The sequence below is a fragment of the Mirounga angustirostris genome, unplaced genomic scaffold (genome assembly GCF_029215605.1).
Source record: "Mirounga angustirostris isolate CCGP_5_RB_7025 unplaced genomic scaffold, mMirAng1.0.hap1 SCAF_7, whole genome shotgun sequence".
Classification (NCBI taxonomy): domain Eukaryota; kingdom Metazoa; phylum Chordata; class Mammalia; order Carnivora; family Phocidae; genus Mirounga; species Mirounga angustirostris.
Window position 1 is genome coordinate 143,018,432 of NW_026991715.1, and position 26,762 is coordinate 143,045,193.

The 26,762-nt window shown below is 44.5% G+C and overlaps 1 long non-coding RNA gene across 1 annotated transcript; it reads right to left on the bottom strand.

Moving 5' to 3' along the window:
* Positions 1–56: 56 nt before the first annotated feature.
* Positions 57–18,217, bottom strand: LOC135365457 (uncharacterized). The gene is made up of 3 exons (XR_010413356.1): positions 17,254–18,217; positions 4,383–10,071; positions 57–2,855 (listed from the first exon to the last, which is right to left on the bottom strand). It is a non-coding gene; the product is annotated as an uncharacterized LOC135365457 (long non-coding RNA).
* Positions 18,218–26,762: the final 8,545 nt, after the last annotated feature.

The following is a 26,762-nucleotide window of genomic DNA, read 5'->3' on the forward strand; positions in this document are numbered from 1 at the left end:
TATACCCCTCTTCACGACCCCCCCCCCCGGCCCTGCCCTCCCCAGCTTGTGGCTTCCCACTGGCTGAGGAATAAAGACTGTTCTGAACAGGGGAGGTCACAGATGTACCAATGCTCACCAAATAGCCACGCGCTCCTCCACATTTCCCAGCCTCCCTTGTGGTCAGGCTGGGACCATGTGACCAGGTTTGGGTCAGTGGGAGATGTACATAAGTAACTTAGCCCCCTGTAGACCAAGCCCTTGACTGCTTCCCGTGGTACCCTCCAGCTCTCTGTCCTGCCATGACCTTGTAGCTATGTGTGTGTTGTGGGTTGAATTGTATCATCGAGTTATGGAGGATGAGGTCATTAGGGTGGGCCCTAATCCCATATGACTGATGCGCTTATAAGAAGAGGGAAATTCGGACAGAGAGGGAAGAAAGCCAAGTGAAGGTGGAGGCAGACATTGGGACTGGGATTATGTTGCCTCGAACCCAGGAATACTCGAGGCTACCAGAAGCTGGAAGAGGCAAGGAAGGATCCTTCCCTAGAGGCCAAGGAAGGTGCATGGCCCTGACGACACCTGGGCTTCAGACTTCTGGCCTCCAGATGGTGAAACAATCATCTCTGTGGTTTTGAGCCTCTCGGTTTGTGACGCTTTGTTAAGGTCGCCTTGGGAAACGAATATAGCGCACTATACCGTTTTCCTGGGCAGAGGAGCTGCCTGGCCTGCCTCGGGCTTCTTGTGAATGAGAAATAAACCTTTACTGGGGCAAGCTGTGGAGATTGAAGAACATAGTTGTTACCGCAGACATCCTGGCTTATCCTGATGCCTTCGGTATCTAAGCACTTCCACCAAAGCTAATATTGGTTGTACTATGTTAGGATTTGGTATGTGTGTATATCACTTGCTAGAAAGTGAGTTCCTTGAGGCCAAAGAGAATACCTCTAAAGTTTGCATCTTGTTTCTGGCATAATGTTTAATTCAAAGTGCCAAATTAAGGGCATTAGTGAAATTAATTCTAAGAGAAGCTTATGCTAGCCTGGCTCTGGGAAGGTCAAAGGCGCCCCGCTGCTGGAGGTCTGAGATCTGACCTTGTTATTTGCCAGCAGCAATACCCAAGATGTGTCTCAGCCTCCCCGAGGATGGTGCTTCACAAAGGCGGGCAGTCCGGCCTTTGTAAACACTATGCAGGGAGGCCTCGTGGATCTCTGAGGTCTTACGTTCAGACTATAATTACCTGGGCTCACCAAGCGACTGAAAGATCCAAAGCCCTATCTCTTTAGTAGGTGGGGTGTGTGCATAGTTGTATGTGTGTGTGTGTGTGATTGTTGGCAGGTACGAGGAGGGTCTCTTAGGGATTCTGAGGGCCAGAGGTCCATGTTACTGCTTTTCTTTCTTTTTTTTTTCAATTTATGTTGAATTTTATTCCATTTTTTAAAAAATGAGAAAATTGACATATAACATTATATAAGTTTAAGGTGCACAATGCATTAATTTGGTATACTTACATATTACAATATAATTACCACTGTGGGAATCATGTTCCATAGTTATCATTTCTTTTTTTGTGGGAGTGTTACTGCTTTTTCTAAGGTACCAGCCAGGCAATATGTCAGAGGGCAGATTGGATTTTTCTCTTATTCTTTAACACTTTTTGAAGAGTTAAAAACATTCAGAAAAACACAGATTAAAAACACAATCAACATATGTACAATCCAGAATTAATAAATGCTAACATTGTTGATCTTACCTTTTTTTAAAAAGATTTTATTTATTTATTTGAGAGAGCGAGAGCTTGAGTGCGCAGTGGGGGGAGGGGCAGAGGGAGAGGGACAAGCAGACTCTGGGCTGAGCACAGAGCCTGACTCGGCTAGATCTCATGACCCCGAGATCATGACCTGAGCCGAAATCAAGAGTGGGACGCCTAACCCACTGAGCCACCCAGGTGCCCCTTTACTTTGTATTTTTTTAAAATAAGAGGTCATTACAGATAACGTTGAGCTTTTCCTTTGTTCCTCCATACAACTCCTGGATGGTCCCACGTCCTTGTCACTACTTTTGTAAATCTGATGTGTGTTGTCACAGTTCATGCTTTTGTACTTTACATACAACAGACTCACATATAAATATGTAGTTTTACCTAGTGTTTAAAATTAAATAAATGGTATAGTACTATGTGTACCCTCCTAAAATGGATTTAAAAAACATTGTTGGGGGCTCCTGGGTGGCTCAGTAGGTCTGACTTGGGCTCAGGTTGTGAACTCGGGGTCCTGGGATCAAGTCCCACAATGGGCTCCCTGCTCAGCTGGGCCTGACACAGAGTAGACAGTCAATGAACTACATAAACAAGTTAAAAAGCGAACAGATGCTTGGAGACACCCTCTCAAAAATAAATAAAAATTCATGGCTTTTCATGTAGTGGGAGGGCTCAAATCACTTCCTCGACTATCAGCTGAGGGACTTGGCTGTTAGAAACTGTGGGCCTCTGTGGCGCCATTCCTTCTCGATGGCTGAGGAAGAAGTGGTTTTCATTCAGGAATTCCTTCCCAGCATTTCTTGGAACGTTCCTATGTTTTTCCAAATCCCGAATTCTGGGGATAAAATCAGACAAGAAATGGGGAAAACTGATCATTCTTATGTGAGAATTAAAGCTTAACAATCCACCTGGAGACATTGCTGGTTAGGAGTCCGCTGAAGTCCGGTCGAAAGCAGGAGCACGGAGCAATGGCAAAGGGCTCACAGGGTCAGGTCGACACTTCTGGAAAGACAAGAGAACTTAGGAGAGAAGCAGTCACGATCTACTCAGTCAGTCTTCACAAATAGCTGTTGTGTGTGTGTTCGTGGCCCAGTCTCCTGCCAGTGACAAGTCATTCCTGCAAGTAAAAGAAATGCTAAGAAGTTCAAATGCACCATGGGCTTTATACAAATGCTATGCGCAGGGTTACAAGAAATAGTAAGTTTGGAAACAAAATACACCCTTAAACAGCAATTCTGGGAAGTGAGCGCAGTGCTGCCAACCTTGCTGGGAGGTCCAAATATCATGCGATTCAAACACCGTCCTATAGCATTTGCTGCTGTTTCCCAGTGTTTGAATATTTTCTGTAGGTTTCAGTTCTATGTAAAATTGACAATATTTTCATTGTATCAAGAAAGGAAATAAGCTTATGTTTCACTGTTTTTTTACGTCAACAAATGTTATGAAAAAGTGTATAATAGCTTCTGATTTTTGGAATTTCTGAGAATTCTTATTTCTCACCCTTGAATCCCAAAGGTGAATATCCGCTGAGAATTTGGGAACACTAAAAAGCTTTGTCAGTTAACCTGGGGACCCTTTGTTGTTGGAAAGCATGTCAAGAAAAAAGCACATACGCTTGAGCAGAGCTGGAGAATGGTCATTATATCACAGGAAGTGGGGTCAAAGGTGTGGTTATAGGAGGAGCCCGGGGGAGAGCCGAGGCAGATGAAAAGGAGAGACAGAGTGGCACTATTGGGGCTCCCCATCCTAGGTAACCCAGCGACCAGGCCCATGCCTTCCCTCTGCACAGCCAGCAGGAGCTGGCGCTAATGAAGCCTCCCAGGGTTTGCGAGACACACAAAGAGACTGGGTGGAAGGGCTTTCTCCTTCAGAGAGGAATAGTGTCCTGAGAAGGGGGCATGCTGGGTTCAGGGGGCTTGAAGGAGATGATGGTGACATAGGGTACAGAGACATCCATGGCCTCTGGAAGTCTAGGCAGTGAAACCTCATGTTGATTTTGGGGGGTTCAAGGGGATGAGCTGTACCAGGCTGTCCCGTTGTAGGTGACCTGACGAACTCAAGCCCCCACCAGGCTGGAATCAGAATTCGAGTGCCTGATAGCAATGGGGGCTGTCCTGGGGTTACATTTTTTTGAGAAAGAGAGAGTGAGCATGGGTGTGCGAGTGAGCGGGGGTGGGGGGGTGGTGGTGAAGGGAGAGGGAGAGAGAGTCTTAAGCAGGCTCCACACCCAGTGCAGAGCCTGATGCAGGGCTGGATCTCATGACCCTGAGATCATGACCTGAATTGAAATCAAGAGTCGGATGCTTAATCAACTGAGCCACCCAGGTGCCCCTGGGGTTACATTTTTATTTACCACTTGATTTGGCTCAGATGCCAAGAGCCAATACTTGGTGAAATATGGCAACTTTTTCAGAGGCATGGGAAATGCCTCTGGGGAGACCCCTCATTCAAACCTCTACGCCATTCTCAGATTTCTAGAAAAGTCGAAGGGCAGAAATGCTGTGACCTCAAGGAAGATGTAATGCCATTACCACCAATGAAGGAATTGGATTGAGAGTCAGACAATGGCCTATTCGTAAGGGCTAAATAGAGGTAGGTCAGGCCTGGCTTTGATCATTAACCCAAAACTCTCATAAAGACTCACCCTTTCCTGCATACCCCAAACTGCAGCTGCTACCATAGGGCCTGGCTCTCAAGAAGAAGTGCGATGTGGAGCCACAAGCCTGGTGTTTGAAGTCAGACAGCAGCAAGAACGAATGTCAGCTCAGCTCTACCATTCACGGTATTACGTGGCAGCTCCGTTTACTCATCTCAAAATGTCTAGTCCACGGGCGGCGTGGGGGTACACTGACGTAAGAGTCCTCAGTGTAGGTTCTGCATCCTGGTCATGCCATACGGAACACCTGGTAGCCTTACGTTTCTGCGAAGGGGGCTTTAAGATTTCATTCCTTCTCTGAAGTGATCCAAATCAGTGGATTGCATTGCTGTGGGCACATCGGTGTAGACCAAAGAATGGCCGCTGGTTGGAGACTGGCTGTCCATTCTCAAGTATGAAAGCAGTTGATGAGCTCTGAGAAATAGGTAAGATTCCAATGGCTCCCAGTGATAACTTGTCAGGAAAGTGCAACCAGTAACAAGCCGCGACTGGGACCACTTTCTTCCAATCCTTGTCCCAGGACCTGCGGAGTCTGTCTCTCTGAACTTCTCTTCCCTTCCTGTCTCCTTTGTTCTGTTTCCCAACCCTCTCCCCCTTTCTCTTTTTCTTTTCCCCTTCCTTCTCACTCCTGCCATTTTAAAAAAAGGATTTATTTATTTATTTGAGAATGAGAGAGCGCAGGTGGAGAGGCAGGGGGAGAGGGAGAGAGAGAATGTCAAGCAGACTCCCCTCTGAGAGCAGGGTTCGATCTCACGACCCTGAGATCGGAAACCAAGAGTTGGATGCTTAACCAACTGAGTCATCCAGGCGTCCTTCACTTGTGCCATGTTGTACTTTCTATTACCCCCTTTGTTTCCTTCTCCTTCTTTGACTTGGCCTCTGGTCGGGTGTCCATGATTTTCAGAATGTCCGTATCTCCTGTTCTGCATCCTCTCCCTTGATCAGGGTTAGTCAGGTGTCACAGTAGTGGGGGTACTGCCTGGCTTCTGCGTCCCACTAGGTCAACCCTTTAGGTAGAGCACAGGAGAAACAACTCCCTAAAGGCTGCACATATTTTTCACATTCTTCTGAGGTCACCGATAGCCTGAATGAAAGGAAATGCACACCAACAGAAGCCATGGAGCTGGCCCTTGGCCACGCGGGAAGTGAGTTACGTTTGTCTATGCTTTTGGCATTCTAATGACCCTCCAGTGAGGTCGTCTGTCTTCCTCATGGCCCTGGTCGGTCCCTCACTCGTCTGTTAGCCCCGTTCTGGCCTCTGGTGCCTAGGAATCTCCCTTCCTTTTTCTGTCCTATATCCCCAGGTGCCTCCTGGCTACTCAACAATTGGTTCATGTGGACGCCATCCTCTTACCCAGAGAGCCTGGATGATGACCTCACATCCATCCTGCTTCTTCAAAACTTTGTTCCACGTCCCTCAAAGAGTCTGCTGATCTGCTAAACCAAGTGGGCCTCTTAGAAGCACAACACTGGCTTTCTGGTGTCAATTCACCTGCCTTCTTGGGGTCTGGCAGCAGCCCTGAAGGGATGAGCGCCTTGGAAAACACCTCTGTTCAGAAGGGTCTGTCCTCAGCCAACCTAGCTGCCAGGTTCCACAGACTAGAAATCCATTTGTGTTTACAAAGTTTCTTTTTTTAAAAAATATCTTTAAATTGATTTTATTTATTTATTTGAGAGAGATGGAGATAGTGAGAGAGAGCTAGAGCAGGGAGGAGTGGGAGAAGCAGGCTCCCCACTGAGCAGGGAGCCTGATGCAGGGCTCGATCCCAGTGTCCTGAGATCATGACCTGAATCAGGCAGACGCTCAACCAACCGTGCCACCCAGGCACCCCTAAAATTTTCTTTTTTTTTTTTAAGATTTTATTTATTTATTTATTTTATTTTATTTATTTATTTGAGAGAGAGAGGCAGCGAGAGAGAGAGCACCAGCGGGGTGGGGGGTGGTTGGGGAGGGAGAAGCAGGCTCCCCGATGAGCAGGGAGCCAACACGGGACTCGATCCCAGGACCCCAGGATCATGACCTGAGGCGAAGGCAGACACTCAACTGACTGAGCCACCCAGGGGCCCCTACAAATTTTCTTTTAAAATGTAATGCCTCCTGGGAGGATTGACCCTACACATTGTTATTACCCTAGTATCTATGGTTATTATAATGTGGTCATTGGTCAGAAATGAAACTCCCAACTACAATATTGCTGTTATGGGAAAGTTCCATCTATCTTACAACATTCTTCATGTACACTTTCCAGAAAAATGTTGTTGGGAAAGGGGAGGATTATTGTTTCTCAAAAATAATCTTCACTTCTCTCAATGACCTATAATGGATTCATTATCTCTGAGTTTCAATCCTCTAATCCTCTGTATTTTTGTTTAGCCTGCATTATCACCAGTATGTAAAAGTATGTAAAACTTCTTTTATCCAAATACTGGTTTCTGACTTGGCCATTGTGGCAAGGGGTATAATTGTGGATATTCTGGGTATAAGGGCCACTTTGATTGGGGCAGGGAGGCATGCTCATAGTATGATCTGAGAGGCAACCCAAGGGCTCCTCCTAAATCACAGTCCTCCACCAACCCTACATGTATCCCTGAAATTGCCATAGTATTCGTTCACTGGCTCAGGCCTTGAAGAGCCTTGAAGGGGCTTCAGTGGTCGTCTGGCTCCAAGTCTTCATTTTTATAGAAGGGAAATCTGAGGTCCTTTGAGGTTGGTGTCTCAGCTAAGCTCACACTGATGTAGTACTGGGTCTAGAATTCCAATCTCCTCACTGGAGAACAGTGCATTTTCCACCCTGTAACAACTTTAGTAAGGGTTGTGTACTATCAGTGGACCTGGTCACCAGGCAAGTACCATCTGGGAGGAGTAATACCTAAAACTGTTATTATCCACCCCTTGGCAGCACGATGTTAATGTAGGAAAGGAAAAAGAAAGTCGAGGAGAACCACTGCTGGGGGTGAGTCATTGGGTATAGAGCAGCACTGCCCAACAGAAACAAAGTGCAAGCCACATGTGTTTTTTATTTTATTTTTAAAGACTTTATTTATTTATTTATTTATTTATTTATTTATTTATTTAGAGCATGAGCAGGAGGAGGGGCAGAGGGAGAGGGAGAGAGAGAATCCCAAGCGGGTTCTCCATTGAGCTCAAGGCCCAACGCGGGGCTTGATCTCATGACCCTGAGATCATGACCTGAGCTGAAATCAAGAGTGAGATGCTTAACCGACTGAGCCACCCAGGTGCCCCCCGCCGACATGTGTAATTTTAGATTTTCTAGTAGCCACATTAAAAAAGCAAAGTAATTTAAATAATATATTTTAATTCTAATGATACTTTACTTAATTTTAATAAATATGTTTTATTTAACCTGACATACCCCAAATATAATTTCTATATAAAAATTATTAATGAGATATTTTACATTCTTTTTTTGTACTAAGCCTTCAAAATCTGGAGTGTATTTTACACATTCAGCAGAACTCAGTTAGGACTAGCCCCATATCAAGTGCTCAATAGCACGTGGCTATTGGCTACCATATTGGACAGCACGGTTCTAGAGCACTCTATGCTGAGTCACTATGTCTGATCTCTTCTGTTTGCTGTGTGGGGCCCTGTAAGCTGGGAGGTTCAGGGAAATCACCCTGATGCTTCATATTCTATAAATAAGAGGATCATAAAACTTCTTAAGCAAACCAAGACACTGTTGAGTGAGAGGGAAATTGTGCCGGACAACGGGCCTACACCAGCACTGAACCAGCAGACTAGGACATGTAGTCTAATTATAAAGAGACTCATATCAGAGGAGGCTTCGGCCATGGCCCTGGATGCCAAGGTTGTCATAGGAGTCGGCAGATAGCCCTGGGTGGCCAGTGGGCAGCACGAGAGATGGAAGACGCCTGAGCAAAGACAGTGAAGAGGCATCAAGGGGCATCTGGGCAAAGTACTTGCAATTTAATCCAGGATGAGAGAGGCTCTAGACAACTGTGGAAGTACAAAAAAAGAGGGGGCAGAAGTGCCTGGGTGACTCAGTTGGTTAGGTGACTGACTCTTGGTTGTTTGTGTTTTTTTTTAAGATTTTATTTATTTATCTGTGTGTGTGAAAGAGAGAGAGAGCATGAGTGGGTTGAGGGGCAGAGGGAGAAGCAGACTCCCCACTAAGTAGGGAGCCTGATGTGGGGCTTGATCCCAGGACTCTGGGATTATGACCTGAGCCGAAGGCAGATGCTTGACCAACTGAGCCAGCCAGGTACCTGATAACTCTTGGTTTTGGATTGGATCATGATCTCATGCATGGTGGGACCAAGCCCCATGTTGGGCTCTGTGCTCAGTGGGGAGTCTGCTTGAAGATGCTCTCTGTCCCTCCCTGCACCGCCCTCTCTCTTAAATAATTCATTTTTTTTAAGGGGAAACAAGTCTGAAGTGTACAATGTAAGCTTTATGTTAGACCTGAGAAGAGTCCCCCAGTGAGGAGGCATTTTGATACTGATGGTGCTAGTGCTAATTTCTCTTCTGGGGAAAGCAGCACGCACTCACTTCATCCAAGGCCAAGGCCTACCTGCTGCAGGGAAGGAAGATAAATTAGCAGATGTCTGAGCCCCTTCCAGCTTTAGATCCCAAGGTAAGATTAAACTATGGGCTATAGGAAATGTTCCAAAGATGAAAAAAAAAGTTTTAGCCAGATGAAAATTTGTTGTAAACATTTGCTAAAGGGTAAAGCATAAAACTTGAAGAAAATAAGAAAAAAAGTCAATTTACATATTGGTAGTGTAGAAAAAAAATGATTATCATATTTTAGTTTTGTAGGGTTTAAGAATTACCATGAGAAAGAATCTTTCCCAGCAGGTTTTTCTCACAAATGTTACTTAAAAAACAACAACACGTTTGTCTTTAGTATATATCTAAAGGAGATGGTGCTATTTCACGTATTAAATGAAACCAAATATTTTCAGTTATAAGTTAATTGCTATCATAAAATAATATCAAAGCAAGCATCTACATTATGCATCACATTATTCAACAGACACTTATTTTCCTGGATTTTCTCTTTAAATTAGCTAAGGGTTTCATCTTTTTACAACAAAAATGATATTTTGAGAAGTCAGCTGATATTCATCAAAATGGGTAAGATCATTTCTGCCAATTAACAGCAGCTGGTGAGTGAAAGATGACCTGGCTGATAGGAGATTGGGATTCCAGTTCCAATTTTGATCACGCTAACAATGTGATGTAGAACTGCTTAACCTCTTGGAGTTTCCGTTGGGGCTAAAGTATCGGGATCCTTACTGCTGCAAGTGGTAGAAACAGGAATCAAGATGGTTTAAGCAATAAGGACATCTGGCATCTTACATACGAGGAAAGCTGGAGGCAAAATGGCTCTAGGGGGAGTTGACTCCGAATCACCAAGGCCAGGTTCTCTCTGTTTCTCAGCTCTGGCATCCTGTGTCATCATCATTCTCAGGCTGGTATTGGAATAGGAAGGCTGTGGCACTTCCAGATGTCCCATCCAGTCATGGTAACATCCAGTGGAGCAACAAGAGATCCTTTCTTCCCATGGCTTTTCTTGGATCATGCTTAAGATGTTTCTTCACATCTGATTGGCTATGTTGGGTCACATGTCCATTCCTGAGTCACTCACTGGCCTGAGGAATGGGGTTACTCTGATGAACTCAGACAAATCACCTGGGGTGGAATAGATTATGGAGAGTCAACAACAATGTCCAATCGATGGTGATATCATATGGTGGTTGGGAAGACCACCAGGGGATGGACACATCATAAATGGTAATAAAATCTAAAAATGCTAGGTGTCATTGTTATTTAAATATTCTTAGTGTAATTGGAATTCTGCTAAAGATCCCATAATAATACAAGGGAGTGCATTAGAATGTCTAATATTGTCCATCAGAAGAATATAAGGTTCTAGATTTTTCTTTCCCTGAAAATCCTTCAGGAGAGGACCATACTTTGTAATGGTGAAATCCAAGAGACATTTAAGTAGTGTTCTCTATCACCCGTCACCCATCAGGAGGGAATAGAGGGACAGCACACCTTATACTCTGGTCTTGAATATGATGAGGGTCAGATTCCCAGTATGAGGTTCTAGTCTTTTACAGTAATCAGCTCAGAGGCATAGTCAAGAGTGGCATAATAAAGATGCTGAGCTGCTTGGGTGGACAGCTGGGAATATAGATCCCAGTCTCCCCACTTAGTAATCTCAGATTTTCACACAGATCAATTTACTTAACCTCTTTGAGCCTCTGTTGCCAGGTCCGTATAAGGAAGCTAATAATATCTATTTCACAGAGTTGGGGGGATTTCATGAAAAAAAGCCAAAAAGCATTAAGCACTGTGTCTATCAGAAGAGCAGATGCTCAATAAATGATAGCCATTTGGAGGTGTTTTCAAATTATTATTTAGGAATAATGAGAAGATATCTCAGAAAACAAGTCTCAAAAAATTCAATAAATTCAAGTCAATGAATATTCAATAAGCATCTACTGTGTCAAAGATATTGTGTGCCTTGATACCACATCCTCAGTTTATAAGGGTGGTTCATGTCTACAGATGCTCACTTACGGCTTCCTCCATGCTCTTTACTCTAGACTCACAATGTTCCTGGACATATGAAATGATGAAAGTATCTTTGATTGGCAAGAGTGGAGGAGTGGCAGGGGAAGAAGGGAGGTGAAGACTGAGTCTCAGAGTCAATTAGTGGGGTCAATAACAAAATAACTAAATGTAGTTTTATGATTCTATGGACAGGCAGAATGAGTACGTGTACATGTGGGTGTATATGTCTGTGCACACGACATGTATTTTCATATGCAAAATAGATATCTTTTGCTTTTATCTGTGCTTTTTTGTTTGTTTGTTTTTGTTTTTGAGAGAGAGAGAGATTGAGCCGGGAAGGGGCAGAGGAAGAGGGAGAGAGAGAGAATCTTAAGCAGGTCTCATGCCTAGCACAGAGTCTGATGTGGGGCTCAGTCCCATGACCCTGAGATCATGACCTGAGCTGAAATCAAGAGTGAGATGCTTAACCAACTGAGCCACCCAGGCGCCCCTTTGGCCTTTATTTTTAAGTCAACTTTGTTGAGATATAACTTCCATGCAATAACACGCCTCCCTTTTAGGAATACACGCCCTTGAGCTGTGACCAATGTATACCCAGGCACTAGCACACCAAAGCAATCAAAATGTAGGGGAGTTCCTTCATCCCACAAAGTGCCTTAATTCTCCTCTCTGCCAGCTTTAGGCAACCATCATTTTTCCTCGTTCCCATACTGTGCTGAACTACACTGGGACACCCTGAGACAAACTCACAGAGACCATGAACATTTTAAAAATTTGAGGGAAGCATGAAGACTTCTGTTGGACACCTTGAGGACTTCCACTGTGAAATTGTCTGGAACCAGCTACTTAATAAACAGATCTGTTAGGTATTACTTCCTTTTTTTAAAAAAATTTATTTATTTATTTTATGGGGATGGGCAGGGGAGAGGGAGAGAGAGAATCTCAAGCAGACTCCCCACTGAGCGTGGAGCCTGTCACAGGACTTGATCCCACGACTCTGAGATCATGACCTGAGCTGAAGTCAAGAGTTGGATGTTCAGCTGACTGAGCCACCCAGGCGCCACTGTTAGGTATTTCCTTTGGATTACGTGCCATGAAAAAAAAATGACTGAGACAACTAGTAATAACATCCTCTAGCCTCATCCACGCTGTGTCAATGTCCCATTCCTTTATATTGCTGAGTATTTGAATGTAACACAATTTCTCTGAAAAAAACCCCTCTGAACGTTCATATACAAATCTTTTGAGTATGTATGTTTTCATTTTTCTTCGGTAAGAATCTAGAAGCAGAATTTCTGGGTCACATGTTAAGTGTATGTTTAATTTTTTGAGAAACTGCCAAACTGTTTTCCAAAGCACAATTTTACACCCCCAGTTGCTCCATTTCCTTGCCAACATGGTATTGCCAGTCTTTTTAATTTTAGCCCTTCTAGTGGGTGTCTGGTGTTAACTCATTGTGCCTTTAATTTGCATTTTCCCCATGACTAATGATATTGAGAATCTTTTCATGTGCATATTTGGCCATTTGTATATCTCTTTAGGGAAGGCAGTTGTGATCTTTTTTGCCCATTTAAAAAAATTGACTTGTTTGACTTCTGATCGAGTTGTAAAAATTTTGGGGTTCTTAAGACAAGTCCATTGTTTCCCCTGGTCTGCAGTTTGCCTTTTCATCGTCTTAACAGTATCTTTCAGGGGCACTGGGCTGGCTCAGTTGGTAAAGCATATGACTCTTGATCTTGGGGTTGTGAGTTTGAGTCCCATGTTGGGTGTGAGGATTACTTAAAAATAAGATCTTCAAAAAAAATGAACAAACAAAAAAACCCCCAGTATCTTTGAAAGAACAAAAGCTTTGAATTTTGATGAAGTCTATTGTATCAATATTTTCTTCTATGATTTGTGCTTTTCTGTGTCCTAAGAACTTTCTGTCTATGCCAAAGTCACAAACATTTTTTTTCTCCTTTTTAAAAGACATTTTATAGTTTGAGCTTTTACTTTAGGTTTGTGACCCATCTCCTTTCGTTCCTGTGTCACATGTAAGGTAAGGCTGGAGGTTCATTTTCTTCTTTATGGATATCTGGTTGTTCAAGCAGCATTTATATGGAGAAAGACTATCCTTTCCCCATTGAATTACCTTGGCATCTTTGTTAAATATTAATTGCTCATACAGATGTCAGTCTGTCTCTGGACTCTCTTCTTTTCCATTCATCTTCTGATTATCCTTTGCCAATACCTACACTGTTGGTTACTGTAGCTTTATAGTAGTCTTGAAATCTAGGTAATGTAAGTGTTTCAAGTTTGTTCTTTTTCAAAAAGGTTTTGGCTAAATTATAAGTTCTTTGCATTTTTATATGAACTGTAGAATCAACATGACATTTCTAAAGAAAAGCCTGCTGGGATTGATAGAATTTTCCTAGAGCATGAATGAGGCCATTGGGTTAACTCATGGTGTTTACTAGCCTCGGGAGTAATACAAAATAGAATAAAAAGTATTAATGGTATTAACCAAAGATTGGCAGAGATTAGAAGGACAATGATAAAGTTGGAAGACAGTGTTTGTGAGGTAGAAAAAACCCATAGCTATGGGAGCCAAACTCTCCTGGACTCATGAACTGTTTTCCCCACTTTCTTGCAGTGTGACAATCGGACAAGTGGACCACAAGATGGATTTTACAATTTGCCATAAGGATGAAACACAATCTCTCCAGCTGCCACCTGGGGATCACAGGTACCTCACTTCCACTGAGTCCAAAATTGAACCCTCTGGTTTCCCTCTAAACCAATTCTTCTTATGGTGTTTTCCGTCTTAGTGACCAAACCCTCACACCCCACCAGCTGCTTCATACCAGCCCAGAATCTTAGAACCCTTTCTTCACATTTTGATTTCCCCCCACATAGAACTCAAACATAAAAATGAAACCCAATATTTCCCAGCCTCCTCTGTGGCTAGGGCCAGACACTTGACTGAGGGTTGACCAATCAGATGCATCAGCAGGGACTTTGCTTCCCAGGCTGGTTGTGTGAGGGAAGAGGCAGGATAGGGCATTGCCATCTTGTTCAGGCAATTTCCTTCTGGGCCTTCCTTGCTGCCTTCCCCAGAGGGGTTGTTCCTTGCAACTCAGCCTAGAACTTGATCCATTCTTCCTTCCAAAGATTCTTAGGCAGCTAATACCCCATCATAATCCTCTCCCTTTCCAAACTAGCTAGAGCAGATTCTCTTGCTACAATTCAATCTCCAGAGAAGCACCCTATAAACAATATACCCTAAGGGCTAAAGCCACGTACCCTGCCCTGAACCCTTTCTCTTTCTCTCCACCATAGCTCATCAGTTACTAACTCTTCCTCATTCTGCCCCTGCCACTCCAAACATCTGAATCTGTCTGCTTCTCTCCTTCTCCACTCTCCTAGCCCAGCTCAAACCACTGCTCTCTCTCCTCTGCACCTTGACAACAGCCTCTGAGGAAGACCCTCTACTGGGTCTCTCCTTCCACTTTTAGTCCCTGTCTTCCAGCCTCATCTTCACACTGTATCCAGAGTCATCTTTGAAAAAAGGCAAATCTAATATCATCATGTTCTTGCTTAAGACCCTTCAATGGCTCATTATTGTTCTTAGTATAAAGTTGAAAATCTTTAAAGTATTTTACTCAGCTCTGCCTAATCTGTCTCTCTCATCAGATCCATCAGGCACCACTCCCTCTTCCTTCTGCTCTGGCCATACTGGCTTGCTTTTTTTTCCTTTTAAGATTTTATTTATTTATTTGAGAGAGAGAGCACGTGCATGTGAGCATGAACAGGGGGAGGGACAGAGGGAGAGGGAGAAGCAGACTTCCTGCTGGGCAGGGAGCCTGACGTGGTGCTCGATCCCAGGGCCCTGGGATCATGACCTGAGTGAAGGCAGACGCTTAACCGACTGAGCCACCCAGGCGCCCCCACATTGGCTTTCTTTCTGTGCCTTAAATGAGCCAGCTTTTTCTCATCTCAAAGCCTTCCCGCATTCACTGTTCCTTAGAGCTGGAAAAAGACCCAATTCTACCAGCCAACCTCTTCTTCAGATCCTAGCCTCGGCTTTACCCTTTAGTGAAGCACTACACACTCTACTTCTTCACAGCACTTTTTACATTCGTGATTAAATCACCCAGTATTTGATAGGGTAGCAATATAGCATAGATCGTAAAGCATGCGTTTGATAGCAGACTGTACTGTACATCTCGGTTCTTCATTTCCTGTACGCGTGATTTTGAACAAGTTACTTTGTCTCTCCGTGCCTCGGTTTCCTCATCTGCAAAATGGGCACAATAATAGCGCTGCACTTACATCTAAGATTTGTTGTGCTTAGAATAGGGCTTGGTATATTTTCCTAGAAAGGGCCAGAAAGTAAATGTTTTAGGTTGCATGGTCTCTGTCTCAATTACTCAACTTTTCTGTTGTAGTGTGAAAGCAGCCATGGACAATAATCCGTAAATGAGGGGGTATGGCCGTATTCAAATAAAACTTCATTTACAGGGCGCCTGGTGGCTCAGTCGGTTAAGCGACTGCCTTCGGCTCAGGTCATGATCCTGGAGTCCCGGGATCGAGTCCCGCATCGGGCTCCCTGCTCGGCGGGGGGTCTGCTTCTCCCTCTGCCCTCTTCCCTCTCATGCTCTGTCTTTCATTCTCTCTCTCTCTCTCTCTCAAATAAATAAATAAAAATCTTTAAAAACAAAACAAAACAAAACAAAAAAAACTTCATTTACAAAAACAGAGGATGGGCCAGATTTGGCTCACAGACTGTACTTTGCCAACCCTGGCTTTGAATAGGCTTGATACAAAGCATGTGCTCAGCAAGTGTTTGCTATTATTATTACTTGTTTAATTTCTTTCTTTCCTATTAGAATATAAGCTTCATGAGGGCAGGAACTTTGTCTCTCTTGTTCAGTGCTATGTTCTCAGTGCTCAGCTTGGTGCGTAGTACATAGTAGAGGCTCAATAAATGCCTAATTAATGAAGGAGTGAGTAGGTCAAGAACTTAAGCCAGAACACAGGGCAGTGCTGAAGAAAATGGTTTTCTTCATTCCTTCTTATTTAAGAACAGTACTAATAACGCATTCTTAACAGGGCATATGTTTTGAGAGTTTCTTTAAAATTAGAAATGCGGGACTTGATTTCCTTGGCATAGATTTTCAAGGGCAGAATTTTCTAGTTAAACAACATGACTTTTATGGCTCTTAATACATGATAATAACATTTTACATTATAATGACAATATTTAGAACTTCCAGGGAGCCTACCAGAGGCCAGATGTTTTACTATAACCCTGTAGCCTTCACCAGAACCCTAGGAAACAGATGTCCCGCATTTATAGATGAAGAAACTGAGATTTGGGAGGTTAACCAAGTGGCCAACAACTAGTTGTCAGACCTGAAAATTGAACCCACACACGTTGGCTTCAAGTTCTATCCTCTTTCTTCGAAGCGGCACTGCTCCCCGTATGAGCAGATTGCTTTCACAGGGGCTAACAGCTATGCTCCCTGGCCAGCCCCAGGTGTTACCCTTTCAAAAACATTGCTTCCTAACTCATTTGGCAAAAATCTGTAACAATGAAAACACAGCACAGCTGCTATGGAAAACAGTTTGGCCATTTCTTGATGAATTAAACATAGAATTAACCTATAACCCAGCGATTCCATTCCTAGATAGCTACCCAAAAGAAGTGAAAACAAGTGTTCGAACAAAAACATGTAGAAAAGTTTCACAGCAGCATTATTTCACAATAGCCAAAAAATGGAAACAACCCAAATGCCCATTAACAAATGGATGGAAAAGCAAAATGAGGCATAGCCATACAGTGGAATATTATTCGGCCGTGAAAAGGAATGGGGCTGATAGATGTTACAGTAAGAGCGAACTTGAAAGACATCCTCAGAAAGAAGCCAGGCACATTAGGTCACATATTGTGTGATCCCCTGCATATGAAACATCCAGAATAGGCCAAGCCACAGCAACAGAAAAACAATTCATGGTAGCTGGGAGGAGGGGAAGATGTGGAGTGACTGCTAACAGGGCTTCTGTTTGAGTGATGAACATGCTCTGGAGTTAGTGTGATGGCCCACAACAGTAGGAAAGCAATCATGCCACTGAACCATGCACTTTAACCTGGTCAATTTCATGTGTATTTCACGAGCATAAGAAAGGTCTGTAACAAATACGGAATACAATAGGGAAGTAATTTTTCAGAAACATCAACATCTAGGCACATTCTTACCTCTGCTCCCCCCATGCCTTTTTCCCCCCTTTTTTTCCTGGAGAAATAGTTACCTTTCTCATACTTTACCCTCGGGGGTCCAAATGGCCTGCAGACAACCTCTGTGGGCTGTTGCCTTCAGCGTCCTCTGGACCCGAGAACACACGATGCTGCTTCCCCTGGCCATGGCTAACCTCTCTTCTCCATCCTAAGGAGATCTGCCAAGCTCTACCCGAGAGAGGCAGGCTTTCTGCTGACCCAGGAGGCTTTCTCACAACCACATGGCTTAGCTCTGAAATGCCCCGTGAGCGTCTTGCTCGCTTTTACCCCTGTGACGGAGGGAGGACAGAGTTCTGTGGGCCACTTCCAGAGTCTGTGTCTGTGTCGACCCCCACGACAATCTTTTTTTTTCCAACCTGGAGGGTTTCCTTGGCAACCAAATGAATAGTCAGTCACTCACCGCTTTCAGCACTTCAACTTATTAATGCTCGTTCAGTTTTGAACAGTTTGTCTTACTTGAAAAGAAACTGCAGAAGCTGCACTTTTGTTGTTGCTACATTTTTTTTAAACCTGGGTTCCTGCCAGGCTTTTTAAAGGGCCCATACAGATTTCCCCTCCGAACGCGTGAGCACACAGTTAACACACACCACAAAATTGTACGCGCTATGCGTCAGGCTTTCCATATAGTCATTCCTATCACCTGCACCACAATCCCCGAGGTAGATGCAATTATTATTCCCATTTTACAGATGAGGGTGTTGAGGTGCAAGGGGGTCAAGTATCTTGTCCAAGTGAACAGGCAGTACCATCTTTAGGCTATATTGTAATTTCTTCAGACTATATGGGGTCCCGGCACTTTCATGGGAGGCCCCTGGGAAGAGGGAGCCTCAGCACAAAGGGGTGGACTCTCAGCGAGGGGCAGCCAGCATCATTGCAGGGTGGACCAGGTAGAGAGATCTGGGGGAAAGGGGCCTTTCAGCAGAGCTCCTCACTTCCCACTCTCTGGGTATTCTGAGGACCACAACTAGAATGTTCCTGTTTTGACTGACCTTGCCACGGGACAGACAGGTTTCAAAAGCACAGACTGGAGTCAGGCGGAGCTCGGAACCAACCCTGCCTCTGTCGCTTAGTCACTGGGCGAATGACCTCAGGAATTCTTCAGCTGAAACTGGCTGAGGCAGGAGAGACTTTTTCTGAGGACATGCGTGACTGAAGAGGATTTTGGATTTGACCAGGGTTTCTCAACCTTGACACTGCTGACATTTGGGCCACGTAGTTCTTTGTTGTGAGGTGCTGTCCGTGCGTTGTGCACTGCTGAGCAGTACCCTGGCTTCTACCCCCTGGATGCCCTAAGGAGCATCTCGCCCTTGTGACCACCAAATGTCTCCTGGGTGTTAAAACTGCCCCCGATTGAGAACCACTAGATTAGATGCCCTAAAGCCCATTCAAAGATTATTTTGAATCTCTCCTGTGACCTCAGCATATAGAGCTATTTTAAGTAGCATCAGCCCTTTGACACTGAGTAGGATCGGAATTCAGAGTCACCATTCAGATATGCAGAAGGGTAACCAGGCTTCTGGAATTCGTTAGACGCAGCCTTTTCCGTTCAGTGGGAACAATCTCCATAACAATCTTCCTCCATTTCCACTCAGAAGAGTCACTTCGCCACTCAGAGTAATTCTCTATTTTCTGGTTAAAAGCAAAAGTCTCTTTTGGGTGAATTTCTCTATCACCTCAAAGTTCACAGTTCCTATCAGGCCTTTCCTCCTACATGACTTCTCCTCTCACCTTCCTCCTCCTGGAGAAGTCCCTGGGGGCAGCGAGAAGCTTCTGGAACATCAGGGCACCCATGGCGGGCAGCTTGTTCTCCTGAGGAGGAGAGGTATGACTTCCTGCTTGGTCCCTCGGTGGGGCCTTGTCTTACTTTCTGGGCACACTGATTGCTCCTGGGAGCTTGGCGCCCTCCCCCTGCTGCCTGGGCACCCAGCCATGGCCTTCTGGCTCCTGCCTTCTGCATTCCTTGCACCAGTCCAGATGACCCCGAACAGGCCCCAGATGGAATTCTCAGTTACTACTTGGCCACTCCAGAGCTATGGGAATGTCCCTGGAGCTCCATCATGCTGGGTAGGGTGTGGTGGCTCTGTCAGGCCATCTTCTCTCCAGACCTTCCCTCTGACCCTTCTTTATGCAGCCTGTTCTCCTCCCATCTCCTACCTGCGTGTTCTCAGGCTGCTTCCTGCCTGGGTTCCAGATCAGAAGTGTAGCAGATTTCACCCTGCCTTCGGATCTTCAATCTTGCAATTCTGGAGAAACATGGAAACAGAGCTATTTTAATATTTATCTTGCATAATGTTGATTTGAAGGTGTTTGGAATCGATTTCGTAATTCGCTCTAATGCCCCGCTCTAAAATCCTTCAAGACCATGAGGGCCACAATCCACTGAACATACCACGAGTAGTTTACCTTATCCCTCTGGGGGCCTCACCTTCGTCCTTATCTGGCTGAAAGTCCACCCTCCGTCAAGGTTTTCCAGAGAAACAGAACCACCAGGATGTGCATACATATAGAGATTTATTTTAAGGCATCGGTTCACATGATTACGGAGGCTGACAAGTCCAAAATCTGCAGGGTGGCCTGGCTCATGTTTCAGTTCAAGTACAAATGCCATTTGTTGAAGAATTCTTTCTGGTCGGAAAAGGTCAGTCTTTGTGCTATAAGGCCTTCAACTGATTAGATGAGGCCCACTTACCTTATGGAGGGTAACCCACCTTACCAGTGTCTGCCGATTTAAATGTAAATTTCATCCAAAAACACTCTCACAAAAACATCTAGAATAACATGACCAAATAATTAACCAAGTATCTAGGCAGTGGAGTGCAGCTAAGTTGACATAAAATTCACCATCTCTGTTGGTTAAACCAGAACCCTGGTTAAACCCACTTGCTACCTGCTCTGAGCCTGTCCTCACAAAGTTGGAAGCAGAGTGGGCAAGATGCTCACCAGGTCTCATTAGAAATGAACGATCAGTTCAGTATCGCTCACTGCAGTCAAGCAGTTGTACTGTGTCCTCTGGGCCAGTCCCACCCCTCTCCTACACGACTATTTCAAACCTCCTCTGCGATCGTCAGTCTAGGCGGATGACCTTGCTCCCCGTGTCTCAGAGAGAGACTTCGCAGGTCCTCACTGAGCATCTGCCCAGCGACAGGCTGAATCTATGCTCACACGCTGTCCCTTCCCCCTCTTATGGTGGCTGGACTGAGCTTATCTCTCTCCTCTGCTCAGGGTCATTCTCCAGCAATCCTTCCTCCCTCCCCTGAATCATCGATTTTGTCTTTCCTTGTTCATTCCTATCAGTGCGCTCCTATTCATGACCTTGCTCAGTGCTCCTGCTCTATTTCTCTCCTGTTTACAGGACAACTGCTGTGTTTGCCTCTCTAATTTCTCTCTTCCCATTCACTTAAACATTTTTTTGTGTGTGATAAAATACACACAACATAAAATTCACCATGTAAGCATTTTAAAGTATACCATTCAATGGTGTTAAGTACATTCACAGTGTTGTGCTACCATCCCCGCTCTCTGATTTCAGGACTTTTTTCTTCCCTCCAAACGGAAACCTGGGACCCATCAAGCATTTCTTTCCCATTCCCCTCTCCTCCCAGGCACCCCCAGTCTCTGGTAACCACTAATATGCTTGGATATTTCTTATAATTGGCATCATACGATACGTGGTCCTTTGTGACTGGCTTCTTTCACCTGCTACAATGTTTTCAAGACTCACCTACATTGCAGCATGTATCAGTACTTCATTCCTTTTTATGGCTGAATAATATTACATTGTATATATCTATTTTGGAGAGAGAGAGTGTGGGGGGTGGGCAGAGGGAAAGGGAGAGAAAGAATTTCAAGGAGGCTCCACGCCCAGCATGGAGCCCAACACGGAGCTGATCTCATGACCCTGAGATCATGACCTGAGCTGAGATCAAGAGTTGGAACTTAACCTGAGCCACCCAGGCACCCCGACCGGTGTGTGTGTGTGTGTGTGTGTGTGTATTTTTTTAAGGAATCTCTACACCCAACCTGGGCCTCAAACTCATGACCCCGAGATCAAGCGTCAGATGCTCTACTGACTGAGCTAGCCAGGCACCCCATAGACTACATTTTTTAATCCATTCATCTTTTGATGGACACTTTCCCATTCTCTTTAAACCCTTTCCAGCCAGGCTCTCATTTGGCCAGTCTACCAAAACTGCTCTTGTCAAGATCACCAATGGCCTCCATGTTACTAAATCTCAGGGCTGATTCTCAGTTGTCATCTGACTTGAACTACCAGCAGTGCTTGATCTGGCTGATCACTCTCTCTTCTCAAAGCAGTTCTTCACTAGATTTACAGCACATGCATTTTCCTCTCTGGCAGATTCTTCTTTGTCTCCTCTGCTGGTCCCTCCTTTTCTCTGAACTCTTAATGTTGGAGTGTGATCCTTGGACCTCTTTCTTATCTACTCTCCGTCCTCTGGTGATCTGGCCTGTCCTGTGGCTCCCAGTACCATCTATGTATTAACAACTGCCAAATTTCTATTTCCAGCCTCCATATCTCCCCTCTGCTCCTGACTTACCTGTCCTCCTGCCTGCTCACTAACTCCATCGGGACACCCAAATGTAAAAATTTGCCTCAAATCTCAAAATTGTTGAGATCTCACATTCATTCTTGATTCTCTCTCCTTCTCTGTATCTAATCCATCAGCAGATATCATCCATTCTATCTTCATACATATTTAGACTCCAACCATCTGCCCCCACTTCTCTGGCTGCCACCTCCGGCCTAGCACACCAACATGTCTTCCCTGATCACTGCGTAGTCCTCCTCCTGGGCTCCCTGCTTCCACTTGTTTCTTCCAGTCTAGTCCCAACACAGCAGCTGAGCATTTCTGTTAGCGCATAGATCAGACCATGTCTCTCCTCTACTCCAGACCCTTCCCATCTCACTCAGAGCGAAGGCCACATCTTCCTCATGACCCCTCTCAAGTCCAGGCCAAGACACTGTGTATTGGTCATCATCCTGGGCCAAGAGGCAGAGTTTTTTCTTAGACCACCCCGGAGGCCTCAGTTCTAGATCTCCACCTGGGATAGACCTGAGGCCTCTCCTGTCCCAGTATGGCCATTCAAACATGAATTCCTGAGGCACCTGGCTGGCTTAGTTGGTGGAGCAGGTGGCTCCGGATCTTGGGGTTGTGAGTTTGAGTCCCACATTGGGTGTCGAGATTACTTAAAAAAATAAAATCTTAAAAAAAAAAAAGAAAAGAAAAAAACCCCCCAAGAATTCCTTAGTTATCCAAACTTGCCACCTTTCTCACCTCCATGGAGCAACCCCTGCATCGCCTCATGTTTACTATGTTGATTATCAGTTTCATTTTTGTTATTGCCCTTGAGGCTATCCCTTACTTGCTTAGGAGGTGGCTATGAATTTAAAAAGTTATTTATTGGGGTGCCTGGGGGACTCAGTCCTCTGAGTGTCTGAGTCTTGGTTTCAGCTCCTGTCCTGATCTCAGGGTTGTGAGCTGGAGCGCCACGTAGGTCTCCACACTCAGCGGAGAGTCTGCTTGAGATTCTTTCTCCCTCCCTCTCCTTCCCCCTCTGCTCCCCCCTCCCCTGCTCATGCTCTCTCTCTCTCTCAAATAAATAAATATATAAATAAATAAAATCTCAAATAAATTACAAGTTATTTATCATGTTTTGTTCAGCACTTCTCAGTTCTTGGTAGTGAGGGGGTGTTTAGATTATGTTGTGGCCATATTGCCAGAAACAGAAAACCTGTCCCTTGTCTCTGCCTCTAGGGCCTGATGTCCACCTAAGGACCATCATGTGGATGATGCATCTGGGCCACTCACCAACTCGAATCTCTGTTTCTCTCTGAGACCTGAATCTGTACTTAACTTCTAGATCCACAACTAACAGCAAGAGTTGTTTTGGTACCTTGCTCCAACCTCAAGTTTTGTGTGTGAGCCTCTAGCCTGCCAATAGTGTGTGGTAGGTTGAATAAATGCCCTCCTCCACCAAGATGTCATGGGATGGGTGAACTCCCTGGAACCTGTGAAAATATTACCTTACAGAGCAAAGGAGACTTTGCAGATGTGATTAGGAGTCTGGTGACGGGAAAATTATCCCATATTATCTGGGTGGGCTTGATGTAATCATAAGGACAAGGGTCCTGGGGCCTTGGCTGGCTCCGTTGGAAGAATGTGGGACTCCCGATCTTGGGGTTGTGAGTTTGACCCCACATTGGCTGTAGAGATTACATAAATGAATAAATAAATAAAAACATTAAAAAAAAAAAAAAGGACAAGGGTTCTTCCAAGAGGACAGACATGGGGGGGGGGGAGTCAGAGTGGAGAGAGAGGGCCATGTGACAAGGAACAGAGTGATGTGCTTTGAAGATGGAGGGAGCGGTTACAAGCCAAGCAATACCAGTGGCTCCTGGAAGCAAAAAGAGGCGAGGAGACAGATTCTTGCCCAGAGCCTCCAGAAGGACTGCAGCCCTACCCGCACAGTGATTCTATTCCAGTGAGACTCATTTCAGGCTTCTGACCGCCAGCGCTGTAAGATAACATACCTGTGTTGTTTTGAGCCACCAGATGTATGCTAAATTGTTGCAACCTCAATAGGAATGGAATGCACAGGGGATTCAGATCAACTAGATGAGAATCTAGTTCCTCATTCCTTCATGTTAATGCTGTGAACGGTGTGAGGGAGGGGACCGCACACTGGACGCTGGCCTGTTGGTCATTCCAGCTGTCCTGGTCTCAGATGCCCGCAGGGCCAGGACACAGGCATTTGTGCTGGTGCCTTGGCAATGTGGGTCTGCTGCCAGCTAGCCAGGCTGAGACTCCAGGAACTGAAGCCAGATGGAAGCTGAGCCAGGAAGGGGGTCAACTGAAGCCTCTGGCTGGAGGTCTTCCATGGGGGCCGTCGCTGGCGGCGGAGAGTGATGGTCAGGCACGCGGTGGCCTGGGACACAGGAAGTAGAGCAGGTGGACAGGGGAGCTCAGCACCCACGCGCTGAGCCTCGACTCTTCTAGGGCCTGCCTTTTTTTTTCTTTTAATGTGGTAAAATACACATACAACATTTACCATTTAAACCATTTTTTAAAAAAGATTTTATTTATTTATTTTAGAGAGAGAGCATGTGAGCAGGGGGAGGAGCAGAGGGAGAGGGACAAGCAGACTCCCTGCTGATCTTGTAGCCCCACGTGGGGCCTGATCCCATGACCTTGAGATCACGACCTGAGCTGAAACCGAGTCGGGTGCTCAAACGACTGTGCCACCCTAAACCATTTTTAAGTGTACAGTTCAGGGGCATTAAGTACATTCACAAGTTGTGCAAATATCGTCACCCACCATCGATCTGTCTCCAGCACTTTTTCATCTTCCCAAAATGAAGCTCTGCATCCATTAAACAAAAATCCCCATTCCCCCCCTCCCTCAAGCCCTGGCATCCACCCCTCTACTTTCTATTTGTATGACTTTGGTTATTATAGGTCCCTATGTAAGTGGAATCTTATAGTATTCCAAGCCAAAGTCCTTTGGTGACTGGCTTCATTTAACATAATGTCTTTAAGATTTACCTATGTTGTAGCATGTGTTAGAATTTTCTTTCTTTCTTTTTTTTTTAAGGCTGAATAGTGTTTCATTGTATAGATATACCAGGTTTTGTGTATCCATTCATCCCCTGATGGATACTGGGTTTGCTTCCACCTTTTGGCTATTGTGAATAATGCCACAGTGAATATTGGTGTATAAATATTTCTTCAAGTTCCAGTGCCTGTCCTTAATGTGTTTAAGTGTACAGTTCAGGGGCATTAAGTACATTCGAGGAGCAAGCTCCAAAAGGGATAGTGTAAGCCTGATATAGTGCCGTGGTGTCTTATCCAACAACATGGGGTCAGATGTGTTCTACCAATCCATGAGCATGGAACGTTTTTCCATTTCTTTGTGTCTTCCTCAATTTCCTTCATGAGTATTTTTGGGGTCAGATGTGTTCTAGAATTCATATTTTTTTTTCTTTAATTTTAGAAAGATAGTTCGTCTAATATGTGGTATGTTATGTAATACCCAAAGTATCGTCATAAACAGACTACAAATGGCCCCATATCAGTTTCAGGTTTGATTTTGCCACCAGATATTTTTTGCCATAAATTTATTTCCAGTTTTTTAAGGCTTTTTAGATTTAAGAATTGTTGGATGAGGAATTGTGGACACATAGCGAAGTCTGTGAACATAAGAACTTATATAAATAAATCAATGCCTTCACTTCTAATTCATTACTGTCCTTTGCATACAGTTTACCTCCACAAACATTTGGGAAGAATTAAAAGTGGTCAGGTCAGGGAAGAAAGTTGACTGAACTGAAACAGGTAATTAAATATTTGGTCAGCTCTATCAGTATGGCTGAGGGATGTTATGGATGTACACATCTCTCACATCAACGGGAGCTGTGGAGAGGGTGAACTTTTGACAAGCGATAGGGAGGAAGTGAAATAGGCTATGTCAACTATTGGAAAATTAAGATTCAATGTTGAGGTCGGAGATGTACTCATAGCATTCATTAAAGAATGTTAATCAGAATGTAACTAATGGTCTTAGTTTAGATGCACAGGATGCCTTGAGAAAGTACATTCATTTTGCATTTAACTACCCAGTTGGGATGGTTACACCATTTTTGAGAACTTATTTTATGTGAAGCTTTGTGTTGTGTACTTTATATATTCCTTTCTTTAATCCTTTTAAAGCTCTGCGGTGTATTTTTTCCTGTCCCCAAAATAGGCTATGCAATTTATGGGGCCAAGTGAAAAATGAAAATGTGGGACCCCCTTGTTTAAAAAGTTTAGGAATTTCAAGATGGCAGGGAACCTGGTTAGTTCAGTTAGTAGAACATGTGACTCTTGATTTTGGGGTTGTGAGTTTGAGCCCCAGGTTGGCTGCAGAAATTACTTAAAAAAAAAGTAAAATCTCAACAAAAACATGAAAGAATTTCAAGATGGCAACAGCAGAGCATTAAACCAAACTCAGGGACTTTCCAAGTTTGGGACCTTATGTGACAGCACAGGTTAAAGGCCCTGAAGCCAAATGTTACCATCCCCATTTTTCATCTGAGGGTATCCAGTATAAAGAGGCTATGTCTTGCCCACAGCTCCAATGCTGAAGGCAGAAGACAGGTTGGGCCTTATTGGCCGTGGTACCAACCCCGGTCCAACTTAGGGTCGAAGTTCAGTGAGCATTGTGGGACAGAAAATCAAGACAATTCAGCGAGAACTAAGGAGTCCCTAGGATTTTTGTAGGCGTTCTTGGGAGCACAAGAGAGAACACGCTAAAATCTGACATGATACATTAATAGTTCATGCTGGTAAATCCCTATACATACATAGGAGACACTCCTTCTTACCCCCCTCCACCAGGTTTTGTGGGGCCGGTTTAATTCCCCTGGGAGGGTAACGTGAACCATCTAACTTGTGAAGATTTCTCATTAAACAACTATTTGCCTAATTGGGGTAAATCAAACTAAATGCTAATTAGTATCTTCCAAAGA